The sequence below is a fragment of the Tachyglossus aculeatus genome, chromosome 21, assembly GCF_015852505.1.
Source record: "Tachyglossus aculeatus isolate mTacAcu1 chromosome 21, mTacAcu1.pri, whole genome shotgun sequence".
NCBI lineage: Eukaryota > Metazoa > Chordata > Mammalia > Monotremata > Tachyglossidae > Tachyglossus > Tachyglossus aculeatus.
In genome coordinates this window covers 45,431,834-45,457,362 of record NC_052086.1, presented here as the reverse complement: position 1 = coordinate 45,457,362, position 25,529 = coordinate 45,431,834, and the positions used below count along the sequence as shown (strand labels likewise).

Genomic DNA, 25,529 nt, shown 5'->3' with positions numbered 1-25,529 from the left:
GAGGGAGGGATGGAGGGATGCAGAAGGTCCCAGGTACTCAGGCCAGTCCCCCCCGCACCTCCCCAACCCAATCAGGGGACAGAAGTGGCCTAGTGATAGAGCACAGGCCTGGGACTCAGAAGGACCAGGGTCCTAACCCTGGCTCCGCCACTTGCCTGCTGGGTGACCCTGGGCAAGTCACTTCACATCTCTGTGCCTCAGTTACCTATTTGTAAAATGGGGATTCAATTCTCATCCCTCCTACTTGGATGGTGAGCTCCAGGTGGGACAGGGACTGTGCCCAACCTGAATGATTGACCTGTATGGACCCCAGAATTTAGAACAGTGCTTGGCACATAGTAAGTGCTACACAAGTACTATAATAATAATAGGAATAATCATCATTATTCTTATAGTACTTGTGAAGCACTTACTATGTGCCAAGCATTGTTCATTATTATTATTATTGTTATTATTATTATTATTATTATTACCCAGGCTATGGCAACACGTTTTACTGTGAAGCATCTCCTCCAAGAGGCCTTCCCCGATTCAGTGGTCTTTTCCTCAGCTTCCTCTGTATCAATCGTATTTATTGAGCGCTTACTGTGTGCAGAGCACTGTACTAAGCGTTTGGGAAGTACAAGTTGGCAACATATAGAGACAGTCCCTACCCAACAGTGGGCTCACAGTCTATGAGCCACAGTCTATGAGCATCATCTATGCACTTGGGTCTGTCCCCTTTGGGCATTGGGGAAGCAGCGTGGCTCAGTGGAAAGAGCCCGGGCTTTGGAGTCAGAGGTCAGGGGTTCAAATCCCGGCTCCGCCAATTGTCAGCTGGGTGACTTTGGGCAAGTCACTTCTCTTTTCTGTGCCTCAGTTACCTCATCTGTAAAATGGGGATTAAGACTGTGAGCCCACCGTGGGACAACCTGATCACCGTGTAACCTTCCCAGCGCTTAGAACAGTGCTTTGCATATAGTCAGTGTTTAATAGATGCCATCATTACTATTATTTAGCATTCACCCCACCCTCAGCCCCACAGCACTTACGTCCATCTCTGGAAATTATTATTTTTGTATTAATGCCTGTCTTACCCCCTAGACTGTAAGCTCGTTGTGGGCAGGGAACGTGTTTACCAACTTTGTTGGACTGTACTCTCCCATGTCCTGTGCACACAATAAGTGCTCAATAAATACCACTAATTGATATCCCCGGAGCCTGAGGCATGATCCTGGGGTAATCCTGCCCGCTGCCCCTCCCCGCTTAAGTCCTCTGGATGTGGGTACCGCTGAGCACTGGTGTACGTTGGGGAAGACCACACCTGTGCTTCACCATGTGATGGCCCCCCTGCCCACTCACTACCCCTGGGGCCCCAACGAGACCCCACCATTCTTTCAATCTTATTTATTGAGCACTTACTGCATGGACTGTAAGGAGAGGCAATGTGGCGCAATGGAAGAGCCGTAGACCTGAAAGCAGGAGGTCCCGGGTTCGAGTTGGAATGAGTTGGAATATCCTCCCTCCCCACATCCGCCAAGCTAGCTCTCTTCCTCCCTTCAAGGCCCTACTGAGAGCTCACCTCCTCCAGGAGGCCTTCCCAGACTGAGCCCCCTCCTTCCTCTCCCCATCGCCCCCCTCTCCATCCCCACCGTCTTACCTCCTTCCCTTCCCCACAGCACCTGTATATATGTTTGTACAGATTTATTACTCTATTTATTTATTTTACTTGTACATATCTATTCTATTTATTTTATTTTGTTAATATTTTTGATTTTGTTCTCTGTCTCCCCCTTCTAGACTGTGAGCCCACTGTTGGGTAGGGACTGTCTCTATATGTTGCCACCTTGTTCTTCCCAAGCGCTTAGTACAGTGCTCTGCACACAGTAAGTGCTCAATAAATACAATTGATTGATTGACTGATTGAGTTCTGGCTCTGACACCTGCTCCCTGTGTGGCCTTGGGCAAGCCACTTAACCTCCCCATGCCTCATTTTCCCCAGCTGTAAATTGGGGATAATAATACCTGAACCCTACCTCGAAGGAGTGCTGCAAGGAATAAATAGCTAAATAATGTAAGGTGCTTTGGTAATAGAAGCACCACAGAGAAACACAGATACAAGTGCATAGTACAGTGCTTTGCACACAGTATGCGCTTAGTAAGTACATTTGAAATGTGATTGAATAAAGCACTGTACTAAGTGCGTGGGAGAGTACAGTATAACAATAGACACATTCCCTGCCCACAAAAAGCTTACAGTACTCATTCATTCATTCAATCATATCTGCTGAGCGCTTACTGTGTGCAGAGCACTCCAAGCATTGGTCAGAGTATGACTGGCTCTGGGCAAGCCACTGGCACTATTGTCAACTACTCCACAAGGGGTTCCGGCCCCAAAGTCTCAGCAACGATGTGCGTCCGTCATTTCTGAAGATGCCATCATCATCCTCACCTATCGCTACCATCCTCTCTATGCATGTCATTCATTCATTCAATCGTATTTATTGAGCGCTTACTGTGTGCAGAGCACTGTACTAAGCGTTTGGGAATTACAAGTTGGCAACATATAGAGATGGTCCCTACCCAACAACGGGCTCAGTCTAGAAGGGGGAGACAGACAACAAAACAAAACATGTGGTCAGGTGTCAAGTCATCAGAATAGAAATAAAACTAGATGCACATCATTAACAAAATAAATAGAATAGTAAATATGTACAAGTAAAATTAGAGTAAAAAATCTGTACAAACATATATACAGGTGCTGTGGGGAGGGGAAGGAGGTGGGGCAGGGGGGAGGGGGAGGAGGAGAGGAAAAAGGGGGCTGAGTCTGGGAAGGCCTCCTGGAGGAGGTGAGCTCTCAGTAGGGCCTTGAAGGGAGGAAGAGAGCTAGCTTGGCGGAAGTGCGGAGGGAGGGCATTCCAGGCCAGGGGAGGACGTGGGCCGGGGGTCGACGGCGGGACAGGCGAGAACGAGGCCTAACGGTGAGGAGATTAGCGGCAGAGGAGCGGAGGGTGCGGGCTGGGCTGGAGAAGGAGAGAAGGGAGGTGAGGTAGGAGGGGGCGAGGGGATGGACAGCCTTGAAGCCCAGGGTGAGGAGTTTCTGCCTGATGTGTAGGTTGATTGGTAGCCACTGGAGATTTTTGAGGAGGGGAGTAACATGCCCAGAGCGTTTCTGCACAGAGATGATCCGGGCAGCAGCGTGAAGTACAGACTGAAGTGGGGAGAGGCAGGATGGGAGATCAGAGAGGAGGCTGATGCAGTAATCCAGTCGGGATAGGATGAGAGATTGAACCAGCAAGGTAGCGGTTTGGATGGAGAGGAAAGGGCGGATCTTGGCGATGTTGCGGAGGTGAGACCGGCAGGTTTCAGTGACGGACTGGATGTGAGGGGTGAATGAGAGAGCAGAGTCAAGGATGACACCAAGGTTGCGGGCTTGTGAGACGGGAAGGATGGTAGTGCCATCTACAGCGATGGGAAAGTCAGGGAGCGTACAGGGTTTGGGAGGGAAGATAAGGAGTTCAGTCTTGGACACACTGAGTTTTAGATGGAGGGCAGACATCCAGATGGAGATGTCCTGAAGGCAGGAGGAGACCCGAGCCTGGAGGCAGGGAGAGAGAACAGAGGAGGAGATGTAGATTTGGGTGCCATCAGTGTAGAGATGATAGTTGAAGCCATGGGAGCGAATGAGTTCACCAAGGGAGTGAGTGTAGATAGAGAACAGAAGGGGACCAAGAACTGATCCTTGAAGAACCCCCACAGTAAGGGGATGGGAGGGGGAGGAGGAGCCTGCAAAGGAGACTGACAATGAATGGCCGGAGAGATAGGAGGAGAACCAGGAGAGGATGGAGTCTGTGAAGCCAAGGTTGGATAGTGGGTTCAGGAGAAGGGGGTGGGCCACAGTGTCGAAGGCAGCTGAGAGGTTGAGGAGGATTAAGATAGAGTAGGAGCCGTTGGATTTGGCAAGCAGGAGGTCATTGGTGACCTTTGAGAGGGCAGTTTTGGTGGAGTGTAGGGGACAGAAGCCAGATTGGAGGGGGCTCAAGGAGAGATGTCTACGTCTATCTGGATGAATCATGCTCCTTATTTGTTTACATTCCACTGCCTGCCACTCTTTTGGTCTGTCAACGCTCCCTTTAGAGTGTGAGCCCCCTGTGGGGCCAGGTACACAGTCTCTCACCTCTACTAGATCCTCCAGAGCTCTTTGAAGAGGACGTTGCCCTCAAGCAGGTCTACTATTCATTCATTTCATTCAATCATATTTATCCAGCGCTTACTTTCATTCAAGAGCATTGGACTAAGCGCTTGGGAAGTACAAGTCAGCAAAATATAGAGACAGTCCCTACCCAGCAACGGGCTCACAGTCTAGAAGGGGGAGACCGACAACAAAACAAAACAAGTAGACAGGTGTTAATACTGTCAGAATAAATAGAATTATAGCGACATACACATCGTTAATAAAATAGAGTAGTAAATATGTACAAATATATACACGTGCTGTGGAATATATCCTACTGCTGTTACACTTCCCTAGCATTCAGTACAGCACACTGCACTCATTAGGTGCTCAGTATGTTTGTACGTATTTATTACTCTATTTGTACATATTTACTCTATTTCATTTTGTTAATTTGTTTTGTTGTCTGTCCCTCCCTTTTAGACTGTGAGCCCGCCATTGGGTAGGCACCATCTCTATATGTTGCCAACTTGTACTTCCCAAGCGCTTAGTACAGTGCTCTGCACACAGTAAGCGCTCAATAAATACGATTGATTGGATTGATTGATTGATTAATAACAATAACGGCATTTGTTAAGCACTTACTATGCGCCCAGCATTGATGCGGATACAAGCCTCGGTGGAAAGGCTCAGTGGAAAGAGCACGGGCTTTGGAGTCAGAGGTCACGGGTTCTAATCCTAGCTCCACCAATTGTCACCTTTGTGACCTTCGGCAAGTCACTTAAGTTCTCTGTGCCTCAGTTCCCTCATCTGTAAAATGGGGATGAAGACTGCGAGCCCCACGTGGGACAACCTGATCACCTTGTAACCCCCCACCCAGTGCTTAGAACAGTGCTTTGCACATAGTAAGCGCTTAATAAATGCCATCATTATTAAGCCAAACGGGTTGGACACAGTCCCTGTCCTACATGGGGTTCACAGTCTTAATCCTCATTTTACAGTTGAGGGAACTGAGAACCAGAGAAGTGAAGTGACTTGCTCGAGGTCGCGCAGCACACAAGTGGCAGAACCAGGATTAGAACCCAGGTTCTCTGGATCCCAGGCCCAGGCTCTTTCCACTAGGCCACGCTGCTTCCCCCTAAATAATAATAATAATAACAATAACAACAATAATAATAATAATAGTGGCATTTATTAAGCACTTACTATGTGCAAAGCACTGTTCTAAGCACTCAGGAGGTTACAAGGTGATCAGGTTGTCCCACGGGGGGCTCACAGTCTTACTCCTCATTTTACAGATGAGGGAACTGAGGCACAGAGAAGTTAAGTGACCTGCCCAAAATTACACAGCTGACACTTGACAGAGCCACATTTGAACCCATGACCTCTGACTCCAAAGCCCGTGCTCTTTCCACTGAGCCACACTGTTTCTCTGTAAATACCATTACAGCTGTTACTGTTATACCTTCCCAAGCACTTTAGTCCAGAACACAGCCCTCAGTACATACAGCAAACATTAATCCTGTTTTTTAATCTAATCTCAGCTCGGCCACTTGCCTGTTGAGTGGCCTTGAGCAAGTCACTTCACTTCTCTGTGCCTCAGTTACTTATCAGCAAAATAAGGATTCAGTACCTATTCTCCCTCCTGCTTAGAATGGGAGCCCCATGTAGGACCTGATTATCTTGCTTGTACCCCGGTGCTTAGTACAGTCCTTGGCACATAGTAATAATAATAATGATGGCATTTGTTAAGCGCTTACTATGTGCAGAGCACTGTTCTAAGCACTGGGGGGGATACAAGGTGATCAAGTTGTCCCACGTGGGGCTCACAGTCTTAATCCCCATTTTACAGATGAGGTAACGGAGGGTCAGAGAAGTTAAGTGACTTGCCCAAGGTCACACAGCGGATGTGGCGGAGTCGGGATTCGAACCCATGACCTCTGACGCCAAAGCCCGGGCTCTTTCCACTAAGCCACTTAAATACCACAATTATTATTATCACATACCCAGTCTAGAACATCTATGGACACGATCCAAGACCGGCACCTGTTTGAGACCACGATTGCTTGGACACTAGATGTACTCAAAAAAACAATTGATTAATGATATTTAATGAACCCTTTCTGTGTGCAAAGCACTGTACTAAGTGCTTGGGAGAGTAGAGTGCATCAGAGCTCGTAAAAACGTTCCCAGCCCACAAGGAGGTTACCATCTAGAGGGACACTATCTGGCAGTCTGGGGCCACCGGTAATGAGTGACTGGCCTAAGGTCACCTAGCCGATCAGGGGCAGAGCTGGGACCCTTGGTGACCTCATTTGCTCCCACGGCTTCAACTATCATCTCTACGCTGATGACACCCAAGTCTACATCTCTGTCCCTGCTCTCTCCCCCTCCCTCCAGGCTCACATCTCCTCCTGCCTTCAGGACATCTCCATCTGGATGTCTGCCCGCCACCTAAAACTCAACATGTCCAAGACTGAACTCCTTGTCTTCCCTCCCAAACCCTGCCCTCTCCCTGACTTTCCCATCACTGCTGACGGCACTACCATTCTTCCCGTCTCACAAGCCCGCAACCTTGGTGTCATCCTCCACTCCGCTCTCTCATTCACCCCTCACATCCAAGCCGTCACCAAAACCTGCCGGTCGCAGCTCCGCAACATTGCCAAGATCCGCCCTTTCCTCTCCATCCAAACCGCTACCCTGCTCATTCAAGCTCTCATCCTATCCCGTCTGGACTACTGCATCAGCCTTCTCTCTGATCTCCCATCCTCGTGTCTCTCCCCACTTCAATCCATACTTCATGCTGCTGACCGGATTGTCTTTGTCCAGAAACGCTCTGGGCATGTTACTCCCCTCCTCAAAAATCTCCAGTGGCTACCAATCAATCTGCGCATCAGGCAGAAACTCCTCACCCTGGGCTTCAAGGCTGTCCATCACCTCGCCCCCTCCTACCTCACCTCCCTTCTCTCCTTCTCCAGCCCAGCCCGCACCCTCCGCTCCTCTGCCACTCACCTCCTCACTGTGCCTCGTTCTCGCCTGTCCCGACATCGACCCCCGGCCCACGTCATCCCCCTGGCCTGGAATGCCCTCCCACTGCCCATCCGCCAAGCTAGCTCTCTTCCTCCCTTCAAGGCCCTACTGAGAGCTCACCTCCTCCAGGAGGCCTTCCCAGACTGAGCGCCCTCCTTCCTCTCCCGCTCGCCCCCCCTCCATCCCCCCGTCTTACCTCCTTCCCTTCCCCACAGCACCTGTATATATGTATATATGTTTGTACATATTTATTACTCTATTTATTTATTTATTTTACTTGTACATATCTATTCTATTTATTTTATTTTGTTAATATGTTTGGTTTTGTTCTCTGTCTCCCCCTTCTAGACTGTGAGCCCACTGTTGGGTAGGGACTGTCTCTATATGTTGCCAACTTGTACTTCCCAAGCGCTTAATACAGTGCTCTGCACACAGTAAACGCTCAAGAAATACAATTGATTGATTGATTGATTGATTGACCGAAACCCAGGTCTCCCGTCACCCAGCCCGTGAGCGCTCTCTGCTACGCCACGCTGGGGAGAGCTTTATGTTGGAGACTCACGCCGGGAAACTCAAGGCCGAAAGGATGAGTAATTGGCCAGGAATTATGAAACCACAGCTATTCCCCCAAGCCTCTCAACTTCCACTTCCCAGCAATTCCCTACCTCAGTGAGTCACCCGGATGTTGAAAATGCCTGCGGGCTGGTAAATGGCACGTCCTTATCTACAAGGCCATCTGATGAATCCCATCTGTTCTTCTACTAGGTAATCAATCAGTCAATCAATCGTATTTATTGCAGTGCTCACTGCCTTGCAGAGCACTGTACTAAGTGCTTGGAGAAGCAGCGTGGCTCAGTGGAAAGAGCCCGGGCTTGGGAGCCAGAGGTCATGGGTTCAAATCCCGGCTCCGCCACTTGTCAGATGTGTGACTTTGGGCAAGTCACTTAACTTCTCTGGGCCTCATCATCATCATCAATCGTATTTATTGAGCGCTTACTGTGTGCAGAGCACTGTACTAAGCGCTTGGGAAGTACAAATTGGCAACATATAGAGACAGTCCCTACCCAACAGTGGGCTCACAGTCTAAAAGGGGGAGACAAAAACAAACATACTACAAAATAAAAAAGAATAGATATGTACAAGTAAAATAAATAAATAAATAAATAAATAGAGTAATAAATCTGTACAAACATATATACATATATACAGGTGCTGTGGGGAAGGGAAGGAGGTAAGATGGGGGGGAAAGAGAGGGGAACGAGGGGGAGAGGAAGGAAGCCTCATCTGTAAAATGGGGATTAAGACTGTGAGCCCCACGTGGGACAACCTGATCACCTTGTATCCCCCCCAGCGCTTAGAACAGTGATTTGCACATAGTAAGCACTTAAAAAATGCCATTATTATTATTATTATTGTTGGGAGGGTACAGTAATTATTATTATTATTATTATTATTGGGAGGGTACAGTATAACAGAGTTGGTAGACACATTCCTTGCCCACAATGGGCTCACAATCTACAGCAGCCTCTCTGTCTGAAAACTTAAGGAGCAAGTGAAAGGGACTGAGAAGACTCTAAAACAGGCAAGTTTGATCCTAAATCTCAACTCTGGCTACAACCAAGTAATCAGTGGCATTTACTGAGCACTTACTGTGTGCCTAGCACTGTACTGAGCACTTAGGAAAGTACAATAGAACTGAGTTGGTACACACAATCCCTGCCCAAAAGAAGCAATGTGGCCTATGGAAAGAACACAGGCCTGAGAGGTAGAAGACCTGGGTTCCAATCCCAGCTCCACCACTTGTCTGCTGTGTGACCTCAAGCAAGTCACTTCACTTCTCTGTGCCTCAGTTCCTCCATCTGTAAAAATGGGGATTAAAGCTGTGAGCCCTATGTGGGACAGGGACTGTGTCCAACCTGATTAACTTCTATCTACCCCAGCGCTTAGAACAGTGCCTGGCACACAGCAAGCACTTAAAATACCATTAAAAATGGAGTTTACAGTATATAGGGGGAGGCAGATCGTAAAATGAACTATAGTTAGGGGAAATAATAATAATGGTAATAATAATGAAGGATGAAAGGTGATTGAATGTTGGACACTCCAGCTGCAGAGAGGTAGGGATACCTGGGAGATACCTTAAGTAACAGACATGCCACGGTGCCACGTTAGACTGAAGAAACATGGCATAGTGGATAGCCTACTAAGTGCTCACCTCCTCCAGGAGGCCTTCCCAGACTGGGCCCCCTTTTTCCTCTCCTCCTCCCCATCCCCCCCCGCCCTACCTCCTTCCCCTCCCCACAGCACCTGTATATATATTTGTACAGATTTATTACTCTATTTATTTTACTTGTACATATATACTATTTATTTTGCTAATGATGTGCATATAGCTTTAATTCTATTTGTTCTGACTATTCTGACACTTGTCCACATGTTTTGTTTTGTTGTCTGTCTCCCCCTTCTAGACTGTGAGCCCGTTGTTGGGTAGGGACCGTCTCTATATGTTGCCGACTTGTACGTCCCAAGCGCTTAGTACAGTGCTCTGCACACATTAAGCACTCAATAAATACGATTGAATGAATGAATGAATGAACAGCACACGGGCCTAGGAGTCAAAAGGTCATGGGTTCTAATTCCACCTCTGCCACTTGTTTGCTGTGTGAACTTGAGCAAGTCACTTCACTTCTCTGCGCCTCAGTTACCTCATCTGTAAAATGGGGACTGACACTGGGAGCGCCACATGGGATTGGGACTGTGTCCAACTCAACTTCCTGTATCCGCCCCAGTGCTTAGTACAGTACCTTGCACACAGTAAGCGCTTAACAAATACCATCATTATTATTAAACTGTCCTCCTCTACTCATTTGCATCCTACGAGGAGGCCTGGATTTTGGACTGCGCCCTCCTATGCCTCGGTTTCCTCATCTCTAACATGGGGGGGATTCATTCATTCATTCAATTGCATTTATTGAGCGCTTACTGTGTGCACAGCACTGTACTAAGCGCTTGGGAAGTACAAGTTGGCAACATATAGAGATGGTCCCTACCCAACAGCGGGCTCACAGTCTAGAAGGGGGAGACAGACAACAAAACAAAACATATTAACAAAATAAAATAAATAGAATAAATATGTACAAGGAAAATAAATAGAGTAATAAATATGTACAAACATATATACAGGTGCTGTGGGGAGGGGAAAGAGGTAAGGTGGGGGTGATGGGGAGGAGGGGGATTCAAATTCTGTTCTCCCTCCTACTTAAAACTGTGTGCTCCACAAGATTACCGCAGCACTTAGAACAATGCTTGACCCATAGCAAGAACTTAACAAATACCATAATTATCATTGGAGAAGCAGCGTGGCTCAGTGGAAAGAGCCCGGGCTTTGGAGTCAGAGGTCAGGGGTTCAAATCCCGGCTCCGCCAACTGTCAGCTGTGTGACTTTGGGCAAGTCACTTCACTTCTCTGGGCCTCAGTTCCCTCATCTGGAAAATGGGGATTAAAACCGTGAGCCCCCCGTGGGACAACCTGATCACCTTGGAACCTCCCCAGCGCTTAGAACAGTGCTCTGCACATAGTAAGCGCTTAATAAATGCCATCATCATCATTATTATTTATTGAGCGCTTACTGTATGCACAGCACTGTATTAAGCGCTTGGGAAAGTGCAATCCAGCAATATCGGAAGACACGATCCCTGCCCTTAAGGAGCTGAAAGCCTACAGGGCGAGGCAGAGGATAAAGTAGACTGGAGTTAGAGGAAATAGTAGAGTGGGGACTTTAACGGACACCCCAATTCTTCTTCTGCTTCTCCTGACCACACATAAAGCCATCAAAAAGCACAGCAGAACACAAGGAGATCAAAAGGGACACATTTTCTGTGGTTCTTTAGCGTGGGGATGAGAGTTCACCTCCACACTGAGCAGAAAGGTCATCATCATCAATCGTATTTATTGAGTGCTTACTATGTGCAGAGCACTGTACTAAGTGCTTGGGAAGTACAAATTGGCAACATATAGAGACAGTCCCTACCCAACAGTGGGCTCACAGTCTAAAAGGGGGAGACAGAGAACAAAACCAAACATGCTAACAAAATAAAAGAAAGGTCCTCACAAAAATAAGCCTCCGTCGTCCTGACCTCCTCCCTTTAATCACCACTCCCCTCCCAGCCCCACAGCACTTACGTCCACATCTTTTTAGACTGTGAGCCCGTTGTTGGGTAGGGATTGTCTCTTTATGCTGCCAATGTGTACTTCCCAAGCGCTTAGTACAGTGCTCTGCACACAGCAAGAGCTCAATAAATACCACTGAATGAATGATTGATTGATTCATATTAACGTCTGTCTCCTCCTCTCGACTGGAAACTCATTGTGGGCAGGGCATGTGCCTGTTATAGTGTTACATTGTACTCTCCCAGGCGCTTAGTAGAGAGAAGCGGCATGCTGTAGTGGATAGAGCCCGGGGTTGGGAGTCAGAAGGTCGTGGGAAGCAGCGTGGCTCAGTGGAAAGAGCCTGGGCTTTGGAGTCAGAGGTCATGGGTTCAAATCCCGGCTCCGCCAATTGTCAGCTGTGTGACTTTGGGCAAGTCACTTAACTTCTCTGGGCCTCAGTTCCCTCCTCTGTAAAATGGGGATTGAGACTGTGAGCCCCCCGTGGGACAACCTGATCACCTTGTAACCTCCCCAGCGCTTAGAACAGTGCTTTGCACATAGTAATCACTTAAAAATACCATTATTATTATTATCATTCTAATCCCAGCCCTGCCACTTGTCTGCTGTGTGACCTTAGGCAAATCACTTCACTTCTCTGTGCCTCAGTTCCCTCATTTGTAAAATGGGGATTGAGACCGTGAGCCCCATGTGGGACAGGGACTGTGTACCCAACCTGATTTGCCTGTATCCACACCAGCGCTCAGTACAGTGCCTGACACATAGAAAACGCTTATCAAATATCACAATTATTACATACCACAGGAAGCGTTTAATACATCTAATAGGTTGATTGACTGATAAAGCTCTGAGGGGTCAAAAGGACCTCCCTGTCCCCTTCCACGGACCTGGGGAGACCTTGCATTTGTGCTGCCCTCCTGCAAGTTAGCCAAACGTGCATCAGCCCAAGATGTCCACAAATCATCTGGACATAATAATAATAATAATAATAATATAATAATAATGGCATTTATTAAGCGCTTACTATGTGCAAAGCACTGTTCTAAGCGCTGGGGAGGGGCTACAAGGTGATCAGGTTGTCCCACGTGGGTATCATCCCCATTTTACAGATGAGGTCACTGAGGCCCAGAGAAGTGAAGTGACTTGCCCAAAGTCACACAGCTGACAAATGGCGGAGCCGGGATTTGAACCCACGACCTCTGACTCCAAAGCCCGGGCTCTGTCCACTGAGCCCCGCTGCTATGGACATGATTGGTGAGAAGCGGCGTGGCTTAGTGGAAAGAGCACGGGCTTGGGAGTCAGAGGTTGTGGGTTCTAATCCTGCCTTTGCCACTTGTTAGCTGTGTGACTTTGGGCATGTCACTTCACTTCTCTGTGCCTGTTACCTCATCTGTAAAATGGGGATTAAGATTGTAAACCCCCCCGTGGGGCAACCTGATTATCTTGTATCTACCTCAGCGCTTAGAACAGTGCTTGGCACATAGTAAGCGCTTAACAAATACCATTTTAAAAAAAATCCACCTCTGGGATGGAGATGGGGATGTAAAGGGGGGGCTGGGTGCGCTGTGGAAAAGTCAAATGAATACGACAGTTGGTCCATCAATCAACATCAATCTCTAGGATTTATTGAACGGTTACTGTGTACAAATTGTTGCCAAATTGTACTTCCCAAGCGCTTAGTACAGTGCTCTACACACAGTACGCGCTCAATAAATACGATTGATGATGATGATACAAAGCACTATACTAAGTACAATATAACCATCACTGGTATTTATGGAGTGTTAACTGGAACAGCAGCATGGCCTAGTGGATGGAGCACAGGATTTCGAGTCAGAAGGACCTGGGTTCTAATCCCTTTCATTCATTCATTCATTCAATCGTATTTATTGAGCGCTTACTGTGTGCAGAGCACTGTACTAAGCACTTGGGAAGTCCAAGTTGGCAACATATAGAGACAGTCCCTACACAACAACGGGGTCACAGTCTAGAAGGGGGAGAACAGTCTAGAAGGGGGAGACAAAGCGACTCCGCCGCTTGTCTGCTGTGTGACCTTGGGCAAATCCCTTCACTTCTCTGTGCCTCAGCTCCCTCATCTGTAAAATGGGGATTAATAATGATAATAATTTTGGTATTTGTTAAGTGCTTACTAGGTGCAAAGCACTGTTCTAAGCGCTGGGGGAGATACAAGGTAATCAGGTTGTCCCACATGGGGCTCACAGTCTTAATCCCCATTTTCCAGATGAGGTAACCGAGGCACAGAGAAGTGACTTGCCCGAAGTCACACAGCTGAGAAGTGGTGGAGCCGGGATTAGAACCCATGACCTCTGACTCCCAAGCCCGGGCTCTTTCCACTGAGCCACGCTGCTTCTCTGAGCCACCACACTGCTGGCAGGTTAAGACTGCCAGTCCTACGTGAGATGGGGATTGGGTCTCATCCGATTACCTGATAGCCACCCCGGTGCTCGACAGAGTGTCAGGCACACAGTAAGCACATAAGAAATGCACAGAGAAGCAGCATGGCTCAGTGGAAAGAGCAACGGGCCTTGGAGTCAGAGGTCATGGGTTCAAATCCCGACTCCGCCAATTGCCAGCTGTGTGACTTTGGGCAAGTCACTTCACCTCTCCGGGCCTCAGTTACCTCATCTGTAAAATGGGGATTAAGACTGTGAGCCCCCCGTGGGACAACCTGATCACCTTGTAACCTCCCCTAGCGCTTAGAACAGTGCTTTGCACATAGTAAGCGCTTAATAAATGCCATCATTATTATTATTATTAAATGCCACAAGTACTGTTATTGTGCACGGAGCACTGTACTAAGCACTTGGGGGTGGGGTGGGTCGGGGCTGCGGACCCTCAGAGCTCAGGGGCCCGGACGAGGGCGGGTGTAGGAAGAGGAGAAGCCCAAGAAAGAGTCGTTTTTCCACTCCGGTTTGGGAAGGCGACTCCAAGCCAGAACATTCCTTGGGAAATCCCAGCTTTGTGGACGCCGGGCCCGGGAGAAGTTGGAGGAAGGGAGGCAGAGGGCGGGCAGGGGATAGTCTCTAGACTGGGAGCCCGTTGTGGGTTGGGACCGTCTCCATTCATTCCTTCATTCAATCGTATTTATTGAGCGCTTACTTTGTGCAGAGCACTGTACTAAGCGCTTGGGAAGTCCAAGCCGGCAACATCTAGAGACGGCCCCTACCCCACAACGGGCTCACAGTCGAGAAGTGGGAGACAGACGACAAAACAAAACATGGAGATAGGTGTCAAAATCTATATGTTGCCAACTTGTGCTCTCCCAAGCGCTTAGTCCAGTGTTCTGCACACAGTGAGCGCTCAATAAATATGACTGAATGACTGACGGGGAGTCCGGAGGAGAGGGCCTGGGGGTCAGGGGGATGGAGAGCCCGGGGTGGGGGGCGGGGGTAGGGAGACCCTGGAGGGGAGGATTCATTCATTCGTTCATTCAATCGTATTTACTGAGCGCTTACTGTGTGCAGAGCACTGTACTACGCGCTTGGGAAGTACAAATTGGCAACATATAGAGACAGTCCCTACCCAACAGTGGGTCCCACGGGGGGGCTCACAGTCTTCATCCCCATTTTACAGATGAGGGAACTGAGGCTCAGAAAAGTGAAGCGACTTGCCCAAAGTCACACAGCTGACACTTGGCGGAGCTGGGATTTGAACCCATGACCTCTGACTCCAAAGCCCGGGCTCTTTCCACTGAGCCACAATGCTTCTCTATGTATATATGTTTGTACATATTTATTACCCTATTCATTTTATTTGGACATATTTATATACATATAAATATCTGTGCCAAGCACTGTTCTAAGCACTGGGGGCGGTGGGTTACAAGATGATCAGGTTGTCCCACATGGGGCACACAGTCTTCATCCCCATTTGACAGATGAGGGAACTGAGGCCCAGAGAAGTGAAGTGACTTGCCCAAAGTCACACAGCAGACAAGCGGCAGATCTGGGCCACTTGTACATATTTATTACTCTATTTTATTTGTACATATTTATTCTATTTATTTTATTTTGTTAAAATGTTTTGTTTTGTTCTCCATCTCCCCCTTCTAGACTGTAAGCCCACTGTTGGGTAGGGACCGTCTCTATATGTTGCCAACTTGTACTTCCCAAGCGCTTAGTCCAGTGCTCTGCACACAGGAAGTGCTCAATAAATACGATTGAATGAATGAATGAATATGTTGCCAACTTGTACTTCCCAAACGCCTAGTACAGTGCCCTGCACACAGGAAGCACTCAATAAATACAATTGAATGAATGGACTGTGAGGCCACTGTTGGGTGGGGACCGTCTCTATATGTTGCCAACTTGTCCTTCCCAAGCGCTTAGTCCAGTGCTCTGCACACAGGAAGCGCTCAATAAATACGATTGAATGAATGACTATGTTGCCAACTTGTACTTCCCAAGCGCTTAGTCCAGTGCTCTGCACACAGGAAGTGCTCAATAAATACGATTGAATGAATGAATGAATGGACTGTGAGCCCACTGTTGGGTAGGGACCGTCTCTCTATGTTGCCAACTTGTCCTTCCCAAGCGTTTAGTCCAGTGCTCAGCACACAGGAAGCGCTCAATACAATTGAATGAATATGTTGCCAACTTGTACTTCCCAAGTGCTTAGTACAGTGCTCTGCACACAGGAAGCGCTCAATAAATACGAATGAATGAATGAATGGACAGTGAGCCCACTGTTGGGTAGGGACCGTCTCTCTATGTTGCCGACTTGTCCTTCCCAAGCGCTTAGTCCAGTGCTCAGCACACAGGAAGCGCTCAATAAACACGATTGAATGAATGAATGTGAGCCCACTGTTGGGTAGGGACTGTCTCTATATGTTGCCGACTTGTACTTCCCAAGCGCTTAGTCCAGTGCTCTGCACACAGGAAGCGCTCAATAAATACGATTGATTGACCGTCTCTAGATGTTGCCAACTTGTACTTCCCAAGCGCTTAGTCCAGTGCACTGCACACAGGAAGCGCTCAATAAATACGATTGATTGATTGATCGTCTCTAGATGTTGCCAACTTGTACTTCCCAAGCGCTTAGTCCAGTGCTCTGCACACAGGAGGCGCTCAATAAATACGATTGAACGAATGAATGAACAGGGGGGATGGGCGGACAAGGGAGCGGGGGAAGCGGGGCGGGTCGGTCTGCAGGCCCGGGGCGCGGAGGGAGAAGGGACGGGGAAGACTTGGGCAAACCCCCGGCAGCAGCGGGTCCGGACTGCCACCCCCGGCCCGCCCTCCCCCTCCTCCAATCAATCAATCATATTTATTGAGCGCTTACTGTGTGCAGAGCACTGGACTAAGCGCTTGGGAAGTCCAAGTTGGCAACATATAGAGACAGTCCCTACCCAGCAGTGGGCTCACAGTCTAAAAGGGGGAGACAGAGAACAAAACCAAACATACTAACAAAATAAAATAAATAGAATAGATATGTACAAGTAAAATAAATAGAGTAATAAATATGTGCAAACATATATACATATATACAGGTGCTGTGGGGAAGGGAAGGAGATAAGATGGGGGGATGGAGAGGGGGACGAGGAGGAGAGGAATCAATCAATCGTATTTATTGAGCGCTTACTGTGAGCAGAGCACTGTACTAAGCGCTTGGGAAGTCCAAGTTGGCAACATATAGAGACGGTCCCTACCCAACAGTGGGCTCACAGTTTAAAAGGGGGAGACAGAGAACAAAACCAAACATACTTACAAAATAAAATAAGTAGAATAGATATGTACAAGTAAAATAGAGTAATAAATCTGTATAAACATATATATACAGGTGCTGCGGGGAAGGGAAGGAGGTAAGATGGGGGGATGGAGAGGGGGACGAGGGGGAGAGGAATCAATTAATCAATCAATCGTATTTATTGGGCGCTTACTGTGTGCAGAGCACTGTACTAACCGCTTGGGAAGTACAAGTTGGCAACATATAGAGACAGTCCCTACCCAACAGCGGGCTCACAGTCTAAAAGGGGGAGACAGAGAACAAAACCAAACATACTAACAAAATAAAATAGATATGTACAAGTCAAATAAATAGAGTAATAAATATGTACAAACATATATACAGATGCTGTGGGGAAGGGAAGGAGGTAAGATGGGGGGATGGAGAGGAAGAAAGGGGCTCAGTGTGGGAAGGCCTCCTGGAGGAGGTGAGCTCTCAGTAGGGCCTTGAAGGGAGGAAGAGAGCTAGCTTGGCGGAGGGGCAGAGGGAGGGCATTCCAATCAAGCGTATTTATTGAGCGCTTACTGTGTGCAGAGCACTGTACTAAGCGCTTTGGAAGTACAAATTGGCGACACATAGAGACAGTCCCTACCCAACAGTGGGCTCACAGTGTAGTGGACTCCAGGCCGCCCCCCGGCCGCGCGGGGACTCACCCGCTGGCTGGGCCCCGGTCCCGGCCACATCGCAGCGCCCTCCGGCTCCGGCGGGGAATCAATCAATCAATCAATCATATTGATTGAGCGCTTACAGCGTGCAGGGCACTGTACTAAGCGCTTGGTAAGGGAAGGGACCGGCCGCGTCCCCGCCCCCGGCGGCCCGGGAGCCGGACTTCACCGGGCGGGAAACTACATCTCCCGGCGTACCATTGGCTCCCCCTGAATCACTCTATGTTACACCCTGGCTCCTGATTGGCTCCCGGGGGCCGGCCGTGGACACGTAGACCAATAGGAAGGGGACCCCGGTCGGGAGGGCGGGAGGCGGGCTGCGGAGGCCACTTTTAATTGGCTGGATGAGAGGACTTCCGGAGGGAGAGAGCCAATCCTGGAAACGGAGACCTCACCGACTATAAAAGCCAGGCCCGAGCCCTTTTCTCTCTTTTCTTGGAAAGGAGGTGCTTGGGGTGTCTGTTGCCAATTTGTACTTCCCAAGCGCTTAGTACAGTGCTCTGCACACGGTAAGCGCTCAATAAATACGATTGATTGATCTATGAAGAGCTTACCGCTTAGTACAGGGCTCTGCACGCGGTAAGCGCTCAATAAATACGATTGTTTGATCTATGAAGAGCTTACCGCTTAGTACAGTGCCCTGCACGCGGTAAGCGCTCAATAAATACGATTGATTGATCTATGGAGAGCTTACCGCTTAGTACAGCGTTCTGCACGCGGTAAGCGCTCAAATACGATTGATTGATCTATGAAGAGCTTACCGCTTAGTACAGTGCTCTGCACACGGTAAGCGCTCAATAAATATGATTGATCTATGAAGAGCTTACCGCTTAGTACAGCGCTCTGCACGCGGTAAGCGCTCAATAAATACGATTGATTGATCTATGACGAGCTTACCGCTTAGTACAGTGCTCTGCACGCGGTAAGCGCTCAATAAATACGATTGATTGATCTATGAAGAGCTTACCGCGTAATACAGCGCTCTGCACGCGGTAAACGCTCAATAAATACGATTGATCTATGGAGAGCTTACCGCCTAGTACAGCGCTCTGCACACGGTAAGCGCTCAATAAATACGATTGATTGATCTATGAAGAGCTTACCGCTTAATACAGCGTTCTGCACGCGGTAAACGCTCAATAAATATGATTGATCTATGGAGAGCTTACCGCTTAGTACAGTGCTCTGCACACGGTAAGCGCTTAATAAATACGATTGATCTATGAAGAGCTTACCGCTTAGTACAGTGCTGTGCACGCGGTAAGCGCTCAATAAATACGATTGATTGATCTATGAAGAGCTTACCGCTTAGTACAGCGCTCTGCACGCGGTAAGCGCTCAATAAATACGATTGATTGATCTATGAAGAGCTTACCGCTTAGTACAGTGCTCTGCACGCGGTAAACGCTCAATAAATACGATTGATCTATGACGAGCTTACCGCTTAGTACAGCGCTCTGCACACGGTAAGCGCTCAATAAATACGATTGATTGATCTATGAAGAGCTTACCGCTTAGTACAGCGCTCTGCACACGGTAAGCGCTCAATAAATACGATTGATTGATCTATGGGGAGCTTACCGCTTAGTACAGTGCTCTGCACGCGGTAAGCGCTCGACAAATACGATTGATTGATCTATGGGGAGCTTACCGCTTAGTACAGTGCTCTGCACACGGTAAGCGCTCAATAAATACGATTGATTGATCTATGACGAGCTTACCGCTTAGTACAGTGCTCTGCACGCGGTAAGTGCTCAATAAATACGATTGACCTATGAAGAGCTTGCCGCTTAGTACAGCGCTCTGCACACGGTAAGCGCTCAATAAATACGATTGATTGATCTATGGGGAGCTTACCGCTTAGTACAGTACTCTGCACACGGTAAGCGCTCAATAAATACGATTGATTGATCTATGAAGAGCTTACCGCTTAGTACAGTGCTCTGCACGCGGTAAGCGCTCAATAAATACGATTGATCTATGAAGAGTTTACCACTTTGTACAGTGCTCTGCACGCGGTAAGTGCTCAATAAATACGACTGATTGATCTATGAAGAGCTTACCGCTTAGTACAGCGGTCTGCACGCGGTAAGCGCTCAGTAAATACGATTGATCTATGAAGAGTTTACCGCTTAGTGCAGTGCTCTGCACGCGGTATGCGCTCAATAGATATGATTGATCTGTGAAGCGCTTACCGCGTGCAGAGCACTGTACTGAGCGCTGGGGCAAGTACAATCCCCCAGTGGACAGGAAATGGAGAACCCACCGAGTATAAAAGCCGGGCCCGAGCCGTTTTCTCTCTTTTCTTGGTAAGGTGGTGGGTGAGGTGAATGTTCTCAACTTGTACTTCCCAAGCGCTTAGTACAGTGCCCAGCACGCGGTAAGCGCTCAATAAATATGATTGATCTATGAAACGCTTACCGCGTGCAGACCACTGTACTAACCGCTGGGGCGAATACAATCCCCCAGTGGACAGGAAACGGGGAACTCACCGAGCATAAAAGCCGGGCCCGAGCCGTTTTCTCCCTTTTCTTGGTAAGGTGGTGGGTGAGGTGAATGCTTTCAACTTGTACTTCCCAAGCGCTTAGTACATTCCCCTGCATGCGGTAAGCGCTCAATAAATTTGATTGATTGATCTATGAAGCGCTTACCAAGTGCAGAGCACTGTACTAAGCACTGGGGCAAATACAATCCCCCAGTGGACAGGAAACAGAGAACTCACCGAGTATAGAAGCCAGGCCCGAGCCGTTTTCTCCCTTTTCTTGGTAAGGTGGTGGGTGCGGTGCTTGGTTACACCTATGAAGCGCTTACCGCATGCAGAGCACTGTACTAAGCGCTGGGGCGAGTACAGTACAGTGGACAGGCACATTCCCGGCCCACAATGATGCGGGTGAGCAGTTGTGTTGGGGAGGAGGGCCCGAGCTCGGCCCTTGCTTGACCCCCGACCGATTGCCACTGACACCGACCAAGATCCACGTGCGTCTCTACCTCAGCCGAGGATGGCCGAGTGCCCAGCGGACCCCAGGTAGGCCGGATAATAATAATAATTTTGGTATTTGTTAAGTGTTTGCTATGTGCCAAGCACTGTTTTAAGCGCTGGGGGAGATACAAGGTAATCAGGTTGTCCCTCATGGGGCTCACAGTCTTCATCTCCATTTTACAGAGGAGGGAACTGAGGCCCAGAGAAGTTAAGTGACTTGCCCAAAGTCACACACCTGATATTCATTCAGTCGTATTTGTTGAGCGCTTACTGTGTGCAGAGCACTGTACTAAGCGCTGGGGAAGTACAAGCCGGCAACATATAGAGACGGGCCCTACCCAATAACGGGATCACAGTCTAGAAGGGGGAAAACACGTAGACGGGTGTCAAAATCGTCAGAACAAATACAGCCATGATCTCTGACTTCCAAGCCCGGGCTCTTTCTACTGAGCCACAATGCAGATCCAGAGTTGGGGGCGAAGGGGGTCGATCCCGGGCTCGCCCCCAGAGCCAGTGTTGGGGAGACTACAGCGTGATCAGGTTGTCCCACGGGGGGTTCAGTCTTAATCCCCATTTGACGGATGAGGTAACTGAGGCCCAGAGAAGTTAAGTGACTTGCCCAAAGTCACACAGCTGACTAGTGGCGGAGCTGGGATTTGAACCCATGACCTTTGACTCCAAAGCCCGGACACTTTACACTGAGCCACACTGCTACTGAGAAGCGTGGGAGTCAGAGATTGTAAATTCCCATCCCCAAGCGCTTAGTACAGTGCTTTGCACACAGTGCTCAGTAAATACGATTTGAGTGAATGAATATATGTTTGTACAGATTTATTACTCTATTTTACTTGTACATAGTTACTATTCTATCTGTTTTGTTAATGATGTGCATTTAGTTTTAATTCTATTTGTTCTGACGACTTGACACCTGTCCACATGTTTTGTTGTCTGTTTTCCCCTTCTAGACTGAGCCTGTTGTTGGGTAGGGACCGACCCTATATGTTGCCAGCTTGTACTTCCCCAAGTGCTTAGTACAGTGCTGTGCATACAGTAAGCGCTCAATAAATACGATTGAATGAATGAATGGGAGGCCGCGGGATGTCGAGCGCTGCACCGCATGGCTGAATCCACTCTATCTTTGTACAGATTTATTACTCTATTTTATTTGTACATATTTACTATTCTGTTTACTAATGACGTGCATTTAGCGTTAATTCTGTTTGTTCTGACGACTTGACACCTGTCCGCATGTTTTGCTTTGCCGTCTGTCTTCCCCTTCTAGACTGTGAGCCCGTTGTTGGGTAGGGACCGTCTTTATATGTTGCCAGCTTGTAATCGATCAATCGTATTTATTGAGCGCTAACTGTGCAGAGCACTGTACTAAGCGCTTGGGAAGTACAAGTTGGCAACATGTAGAGACAGTCCCTACCCAACAGTGTGCTCACAGTCCAGAAGGGGGAGATGGAACAAAACCAAACATATTAACAAAATAAAATAAATAGAATAGATATGTACGAGTAAATAGAGTAATAAATATGTACAAACATATATACAGGTGCTGTGGGGAAGGGAAGGAGGTAAGATGGGGGGATGGAGAGGGGGAGAGGAAGGAGGGGGCTCAGTCTGGGAAGGCCTCCTGGAGGAGGTGAGCTCTCAGTAGGGCCTTGTACTTCCCAAGTGCTTAGTACAGTGCTCTGCATACAGTAAGCACTCAATAAATACGATTGAATGAATGAATGGGAGGGCGCGGGATTTCGAGCGCTGTACCGCGTTGCTGAATCCGCCACTGCCCCCTGGTGGGAGGGCGCGGGATGTCGAGCGCTGCACCGCGTGGCTGAATCCGCCACTGCCCCCTGGTGGGAGGGCGCGGGATGTCGAGCGCTGCAGCCGGTGATGAATTCCCACATTTCTGACACCTCGTATGAGTATTGCACTAGCAATACCTGATTTTGCTTGGGTGCTGAGGCTGCACGACCCTAGTGGATCTTTCCCCGTGGATGTTAACGTTACCAGGATGTTCACCTTGCACCCCCTGATTTATCCCGTCCCCCGCAGGTGTGACCCTCGCTGATGCCCGGGAGGATTCCGCCGGCAGACGGAGGTAGGACAGGCTGGGAATACATCTCCCCTCTTCCCCCACCTCGTACTGAGCCGATGAAGACACTTTGTGATTTCTGACACCTCGTATGACAGCTGCATCTGCAGCCTGATTCTAGCGCTGGACTGAGGCTCAATCCCCATCTGGTTCTTCAAACGGGCTGCTGGGAGTCGGGAGGACCTGGGTTCTAATCCTGGCTCTGCCGCATGTCTGCTGGATGCCCTTAGGCAAGTCACTTCTGTGGGACAGGGACTGGATCTAACCTGATTAGCTTGTATCTGCCCCAGTGTTATAACAGTGCTTGACACATAGTAAGCGCTTAATAAGTAATACTAGAGAAGCAGCATGGCTCAGTGGAAGGAGCCCGGGCTTTGGAGTCAGAGGTCATGGGTTCAAATCCTGGCTCTGCCGATTGTCAGCTGTGTGACTTTGGGCAAGTCCCTTCACTTCTGTGCCTGTTACCTCATCTGTAAAATGGGGATTAAGACTGAGCCCCCTGTGGGACAACCTGATCATCTTGTAACCTCCCCAGTGCTTGGAACAGAGCCCTTAATAAATGCCATTATTATTATAAGTACTATAATCATTGTTATTTGCCCCTGATTCCTGCTCCATTTCCTGAAATGTTATATTTTTTCCTTCCCTAGAGGAACTAGTGTCTGCAGGGAGGACAGTTTCCCCCGAAGTTGCCAGGTAAGTTATCAACTGGTCCCCATCTCATGCAGCAATATATGTATGCAAGCAGTGTGACTTGCTGGGTAAAGCACCATCCTGGGAGTCAGAAGGACCTGGGTTCTGATCCCAGCTCTGCCATGTGTCTGCTGTGTGACCTTGGACAAATCATTTCACTTGTCTGGCCTCAGCTACCTCATTTGTAAAATGGGGATAAGAGGGTGAGCCCCACGTCAGGTCGGGACTGCGTCCAACCTGATTTGCTTGTATCCACCCCAGCGCTTATACAGTGCCTAGCACATAGTAAGCGCTTAACAAATACCATTATTATAGGGACTGTGTCCAACCTGTAACTTTTATCTACCTCCGTACTTAGAACACTTATTATTAGAGATTAACAGATACCATAATTATCATCACCTACAAACTTGACATACATCACTTGTGAGATGCTGGACCCTATGATGTGCCCTGGAACCAATTACCTGTATTCCTGTCAGTTATGATAAATAAACATGAGTGAAAAATAGCTGTGGTGTCTGTTGTATGTCCGCTGGTCTGTTTTGCCTCCATTAGAGAAGCATTGTGGGCTATTTGGAAAGTCTGGGGGTCAGGATCTGGATTCTAATAGCTAATAATAATTGTAATCTTTGCAAAATGCCTGCTGTTTCTTAGAATGTGAGACAGGGACTGTGGCCTGCCTGATTTAATCAGCCGTATTTTTTGAGTCCTTACTGTGCATACACTACTAAGCATTTGGGAGAGTACATCATGAGTTAGTAGACCTGCTCTGAACTTACAGTGTATAGGAGGAGATAGATATTAATGTAAATGAGTAAATTATGGATCTTTATGTAAGTGCTGGGGGGGGTGGTGAATAAAAGGAGTAGCAAATACAAGGGCAAGGGAGTGGGAGAAGAGGAAATGAGGGGTAGGCCTCTTGGATGAGATGCAGGATGTGGGCCAGAAGTTGGTGATGAGATAGGTTAACAAATACCATTAAAAAATTAGAAGCCAAGTTGGGAAAACTCAAGTGCATAGGGAATGCTGAAGTGGTTGTTGGAGGACTTTTATCTAAACTAATCCCGGATGATCTGGAGAGCGGGGTGATCTCAAAGGGCCAGAGCAGTGGGCTGTTGAATGTGCTATCCGTTTTACTTTAATGCCTCTCCCCCTGTAGACTGAGTTGGTGGGTAGGGAATATCTGGGGCCTGGCTTCCAATCTTGGCTCTGCCACATGTCTGCTGTGTGACCTTAGGCAAGTCGCTTTGCTGCCTGTTAGGTCATCTGCAAAACGGGGATGAATGAGTCCCGTATAGGGCAGGGACGGTCCAACCTGATTAGCTTATATTTACCTCAGCTCTTAGAATAGTTCTTGGCATATAGTAAATGCTTACCAAATACTGTAATGTTACTCAATTGTACTCCCAAGTGCTTAGTGTTTTACACACTGAGCGCTCAAATGCCATTGACTTCCCCCTTCTAGACTGAACCCACTGTTGGGTAGGGACTGTCTCTATATGTTGCCAACTTGTACTTCCCAAGCACTTAGTACAGTGCTCTGCACACAGCACTCAATAAATACGATTGATTGACTTCTGTGTGGGCTTCAGTTAACTCTGAAATGGGGATTGGATACTGTTCCCCGTCCCAATAAACTGGGTCCCATTTGGAACGGGTACTTCTGACCTTGATTGTGTTTCCTACCCAAGTATTAGAACAATGGTTGGCACTTGGTAAGGGTTTAATAGCAGTGCTATTGTTACTGCAACTACAAGGCACATGTGTTCCCCATAACCGTCTGGTCCTATCCAGATGGACAGCATTGGGTAAGAAGGCTGGTTGCCAAGCAGCACTGTGCTGGAGCCAGGGCTGGGGTGGGCATTGCAGTGTCTGCAACCTTATTATTATTTATTATTATTATTATTTATTATTTATTTAATTTATTTGTACATATCTATTCTATTTATTTTATTTTGTTAGTATGTTTGGTCTCTGTCTCCCCCTTTTAGACTGTGA

At 48.1% G+C, this 25,529-nt stretch overlaps 1 protein-coding gene, 1 long non-coding RNA gene and 2 other non-coding genes across 4 annotated transcripts in view; 3 read left to right on the top strand and 1 right to left on the bottom strand.

The window, feature by feature from the left end:
* Positions 1–17,866, bottom strand: part of TRAF7 (TNF receptor associated factor 7) — a 45,908-nt gene extending 28,042 nt beyond the window's left edge. Inside the window, exon 1 of the mRNA XM_038763630.1 lies at positions 17,749–17,866. The gene's annotated coding sequence lies outside the window, so the exon portion shown is untranslated. The remainder of the gene's footprint in view (positions 1–17,748) is intronic.
* A 2,794-nt stretch (positions 17,867–20,660) lies between these two features.
* LOC119942892 lies at positions 20,661–23,644 on the top strand. Its single transcript, XR_005455410.1, has 3 exons — positions 20,661–20,785; positions 22,796–22,841; positions 23,486–23,644. It is a non-coding gene; the product is annotated as an uncharacterized LOC119942892 (long non-coding RNA).
* LOC119943170 lies at positions 22,626–22,709 on the top strand. Its single transcript, XR_005455640.1, has one exon. It is a non-coding gene; the product is annotated as a small nucleolar RNA SNORD60 (small nucleolar RNA).
* Positions 22,890–22,972, top strand: LOC119943167. The gene has a single exon (XR_005455639.1). It is a non-coding gene; the product is annotated as a small nucleolar RNA SNORD60 (small nucleolar RNA).
* Positions 23,645–25,529: the final 1,885 nt, after the last annotated feature.